Below are 6,000 nucleotides of genomic sequence, written 5' to 3'. Positions count from 1 at the left end.
GCCAGATAAAATTTACGGCATAGGAAAAACTAACGGAAACACCAGTCTGATATAGGCAAACATGTATGATAAATGTTATTATATATGACAAAAGTCAATTTAAACTGTAGGCCTCCAGATTAACCAAAATATTTCATTTTTAAGAAACAGATTTTACTTTTAAATACATTTGTAATTTTTTTGTATAGTTACCCTGAATCTTGAGGCACACCGCTCGTACATTCATGTACATCAAATTAAATTTTTTTTCAAGTAGATGTATTAAAGATAACTGTCCTTAAAATTTGAAAATAAGGCATATTTCAATATTTTACACAACTCCCGTTTCCAATACTTGAATTATACGTAAGTTACTTTTCACTTCCGTGTTCATTGTCACATAAAATGTTTGTGGTAACACCCACTGATAGAGAATCGTTACTAAATAATCTCAGAATAAATGTAATTACTGACTGGCTAAGAAATGGCTATATGATTGCTCTAAATCAGCGCCAGAAATTCATTGAATACTCATTCCCTAATGGACTCTGGAATGGATATCATTTACAAATTGCGAAATATTCTGTTTGACTTTTGTATATTTACTATATTGCTTTTATAAAAACATTAATCTAGAAATTAATCAAGATGAGAAAGAAAACAGCTACTTTTCATAAAATAACACTAACATTAGGTTTAAGCTTTAAAATTACTGTTTTAAGTCGTATGTAGTTACCATTCAGTGAGTGTTGTACCTTGAAAGGTGACAGTTAATAAACGCACCCCCTAACAAACAGGGCCAAAATCTTAATCACACGACCACTTTACTACTCTAGCCCACCCTTTTGTCACCTTTCTGAGAAATTCTTGCATAAATTTCTGAGGTTGCATGTATAAAGTTTTTATATGTTTAAAACACTACATACAAGATACATACGAGTTGCCGGGTGATGAAACTAATACAATGGCTTAAGTTCTGTTCAATATGCAGACATATAATGTAAGCAATGTTAGGCATCAGATAAGCTTGATAAACACGTACAGATATGCTAACTAGATAATTTAAAGCATTACTGAATATTACTGAATAGTGTCTTTCAATAAAGATATACGCAAATGTATATATTTTCCGCGGTCAAGGACGGCAAAGTGTAGCTTTGCTTCGTACAGAATTTCGTTCGTATTCACATAGGGATACTTAAGTGGCTATGGGATTGAAAGATAACATTTAATTTTCGTAACGGTTGATGCTATTGATTTTCTTAGCTTTTTATAGTCATATAAGTGTTCTTTGTCCCGTTTGGAGACCATAAAAGTTGTCACATAAATTAATGCAGAGATGTGATATTTTAGATCCTTGAAGATCGTTCAGTACGACATTATAAATGTGTCTTTGGTTCTTTCTGTTTTTCCTTTTTCTAGTTAGGTGCTTCCAGTATTCTCACTGTACTGTAAAATGTTAGTCTCTGCAATTTTTGCTTTATTTTATAAGGTTCACAAGAGCAAAACACACACTTTCTCTCTCTACAATATTGTATTAGTAATTGTCCTTTTTAATACTCTTTGTTTTTGTATTTAACATAACGCCTACCAGCTGCTGTTGTTTTACGCGAGCTGTATTAATTCTTCCATTTTCTCGCTGAATAAAACAGGTATTTAGGCAAAGGGCATCTTTTAAATACTATAACTCTCCTTGCATTATCTTATCTTAGAGATATTGCCTTTTGATTTTTTTTGGAAATATCATCTTATAATTCCACAGCTTGATTGATCTTATTACGAAAAATCACTGATTTGGAACCATAACTGTTTTATATAACTATATAAGATTGGAGTAGTTGATTTTTTGTATTTCTTTTCAAACTTCAAAAATATAAGATGTTAATCAAATCAATAAATAAACAAGCTAACATTAATGACCGTACGATATTAAATAAATTGTGAAATAAAGGTGCCTGCCCGCTCATGTCTGACAGAAAGGCACGGAGGAAATTTCCATGATCACCGCTGTATGAACACATCTGCCGATGTTTCCAAATTCAAAATTTTACCATTACATGTTTAAATGTTGAATACTGCTTAAGCCGGTGATAGGCGGCGTGGACGGTAGCTTGTAATTTCCATTACTGTCAATGAAAAGGCGCAATCAAGCCGAACCTGCAACATTTTCACTTTTGCTGTTTTGGACTTTCTTAAGGGATTCTGTTCCTCTCTATTTTAGAAAGAATAGTAGGTCATCCGTGATTATAAGCATTAGACGTCATAGACAGAATCATGTAAATAATCAGCCTTTGAAATGACAACTTGTAACGAGAAATGTCAAACAAGCATCGTGATCCAAATTAAAAAGCTTGATGGATGTACCCTTTATATTACAAGTTGTAAAGATATCATAGGGTATTTATTCATAAACCTTATTATGCAATGTCATAATTTAGTTTTTTTAATCTTATGAAAAAGACTGCTTTATTTTGTTGCAAGACTCAGTGAAAACTATTCAAAATAGTTTCCTTGAATTAGTGTTAATCACTATCATCTAGTCTGCATTCATTTGCATAGATCTGATCTCAAAGTTAACACTTTTTTTTCGGTAGTTTCAATATTAAATGTTATAATACTTTAACTTTTAACTGAAAATACGTACATTTTTATAAAATGTTTTCTTGCTTTGAAATTATTTTCTTATACTAAATATACATTACTTTTTTAAAGCATGCTTCCAGATTATAATGACTTTTAATGATTATTTCAGAAAAAAAAATGTTTTACAATACAAAAAAAATCAATACCTAACCAATCTGATTGGCGGCCAGCTAGAAGTCTTGATATAGTGTATGTTCTGTCCAGATATAAATATCACAATAACTTCATTATGGCAAGTGGTCAATGAATAAACGTAGAATATTATGATATTTCTTCATTAGCGAATCCCGCGCCATTAAGGGAAATATACAGTCTTTGTTTAGCATAAAATTTCATTTATTTTGACGTTGGACAAGAAATGCTAATGCTCTTATAATGATGAGTTTGTCATGTTTTTGTATTCCTAATAGGAATATATTTAACTTATTAAAAATAATTTTGATGAAGGCAATTCTTATCTGTGTGATACATTTTACATTGGCAAGTACAGTAATGTATTGGCTTTCACGTGTTTTTATTTAAATAGAAATAAGAAATGTTATTTTAAGTCATTATTCGCTTCCGTAACCTTCAATATAATTAAAAGGATTTAATAACTTCTCTTTATTAATACTAAAAAAATGAATTTGTAAAGAAGTGAAATAAACATGAATTGAACAATCTCAAAGAAGTATATAAACTGTATAACATTATTACACAATTAGTAAATTAATACTATGCAATGACATCAATCTGATATTCGATTATCTAATGTATCATCAAGTCTTATATTATACCGCAATCTACAAATAAACATTACTCTGGTATACGAAACAAAATATGTAAATCTCCGGTCCTTAAACTGTTCTGTCTGCGAAAGCGCGAGTTTTGTAACGCTATAATACCAAACTAATTTACTGTGAATAGATGAACTTCGTTATAATAAATGATCAAATGCTAATATTGTCTTCTCTCAGAAAGAGAGAAAATAAGGTTCGAAGTTACTACGCTTTACTGATTGTTATATTGATATGTGCAGGATTTTACAACGAGGTCGTTGTTAGTGTTATACATAATATCAGTCTACTTATTTGTATTATACAATGCTTCCCACAGACCTCAAGGGTCACTGGTTCAATATTCGTGCAAGTCATTTTTTTCCATCACAAATGCTCCTGGATATTGAATCTACTGGTCGGTCATCTCTCACCACGGATAATGAAATCAAGTAGGATTACTGGTCATTGGTTCTTGCCGGCTAGTTCGGTGGATCGACCATCGAAATATCACCAAAGATTTGTTAACATTTGCATGATACTCGGAAAAATTGATTTCAATTAGGGATTTATATCGTCACTGTAAAAAGGTAAATAAAGTTGGTGTTTTTTTTTCAATCAAAGAGAAAATTAATAAACTGTTTAGTTTGAAATAGAATTTCTGGTAATGTATAATCGTTTTAATCAAAGTCAATATAAAAAGAAAAAAAGCGTGAAAGATATATTTCAGGGAGATGAACAATGCACACGCCTTTTCAGGACTGAATTCCTTTTTAGGACTGAAATTGAAAGAGTATTCATTTCCCGACAGCAATACTAGCCACATTATTTTCTTCTCCTTGAATTTCCCTTAATTTATGTCGATGAATAATCAAGACGTGTTGTTAAATTAGAAATAAAATGAGACAATGTACAGTGGAACAGTACATATCTTAAAAAGAACCGTCAGCTTTCACCAAGTTTAAATTTTGAACGTAAAAACCAGAAAAATATGTAAGACCTTTGAGTCATTCAACTTGTTTAACCTGAGGTCAATAATACGGATCATCTTCAACGTATTTCACCAAAGTACAAATTACTTTCTCACGGCGCAATAACAGTAGTTTCAAGTCAACAGACATTAGGTAACATTTGATAGTTGTTATTATAAAACACGTTCGTCATTATTATATCAATATGTAAAATAAGTCCATTATTGAAAGTTTCGTTTCTGGACAAAATGATTAAATGACACCTTTTTGTCCAAATAATATTACAATTATACTACAATTATTATCCATCATCGAGGAAATAATGAAATAATATTAGTATCATGTGATATGAGGTTGCTTACTATGTTTACACCTTAAACAGAAAAAGAGATTAATATATAGTGTATAAAAGTTTAAAATGTGTCACTGTTTAAATACAAAACAAACGTTATTCAATCATTAGAAAAAATACGCATTAATGTAACCTGTAGGTGTCAAACATTAATTTACCAAAACAACCTACTTGGGCAAAAATGTCTCTTAGTTTTTTTGTGATTAACTTCAAAATCATAAATTCTTACATGATATCTATCTTCATATGCATTACAGAAATGTAGCAGTTTTTTATGCAAAACACTCGTTTATTCATGATATTCTTAATAAAAAACGAATTACTTTGCAAACAAACATTAAGTTAAGGTCTTTACTTTGCATCTTAGTATGCAAATTAATGTACATGTACCCACCGAACTTTCGTTAGCTAGGCCGTCATTTATTTTTTTTAATCGGGCTTAACAAAGTACTGTTTTACTATTATGAAAGTGCATACCAAATTGTGAGCCTTTTTCCCCGGCAAACTTAAAGATTTTTTTATGATCCTACAATATAGTCGATTTAGTGGCATGAAAGGTATCTTGCACTTTTCCAGTACCGGCCATGGGCAGGATCAATCAGGCTTGAGGTACAGCTTTATGTACTTTAAGTATCTTGTGTTTTTGTATAGGTCACAAAACTTAAAACTGGAAATAGACCAAAAAATTTACAAATGGTATTTACATTTACTTTATTAGACCAAAAGTACAAATCACCGTGTCTAACAGATGTATGGCTAGGATCAAGTGTCATAATTGTGTCTTTCTAAGAGACAGAGTAAAGAAAGAATTTAGGATGCAACCTTCTTAACACATTTACATGTAGAATAATACTGTAGATATACATTACTGATGTACTTTTGGACTTCTATACAATAATTACAATTTGAACCTTCTAAAAAAAAATTGACTTTTAATTTATTTTCTCTCATCAAAATAAAATAGCAACTTTTATTAACAACTGTCATACATTTTTAAAATTTAAAATACTTGGACTCTTTAAAAGGTGACATTCCCTATAGTCATAAATGTAAAGCTATAAAAATAGTATCTATAGAACACCAACCTTTTTCAATATGAATAATTGTGTCTCATGTTTGTGTGGCATCAGTTATTGGCCGACGATGACGGGATAAAGGTCGAGAATTAATTTTGTGTTATTGAAAGAAACCTTTCAGTATGCAATCTTAATAAACATATTTTTCAAAATAATTCTTTAAATAAAACATTATTTCTAAAGATACGTTATTAATATTATTATAGTTATTTCTGTCTGAATTG

This window comes from Ruditapes philippinarum, unplaced genomic scaffold (genome assembly GCF_026571515.1).
Source record: "Ruditapes philippinarum isolate M1 unplaced genomic scaffold, ASM2657151v2 ctg405_1_1_1_1, whole genome shotgun sequence".
NCBI lineage: Eukaryota > Metazoa > Mollusca > Bivalvia > Venerida > Veneridae > Ruditapes > Ruditapes philippinarum.
The sequence above is the reverse complement of the archived record's forward strand: the minus strand, read 5'-3'. Positions refer to the sequence as shown.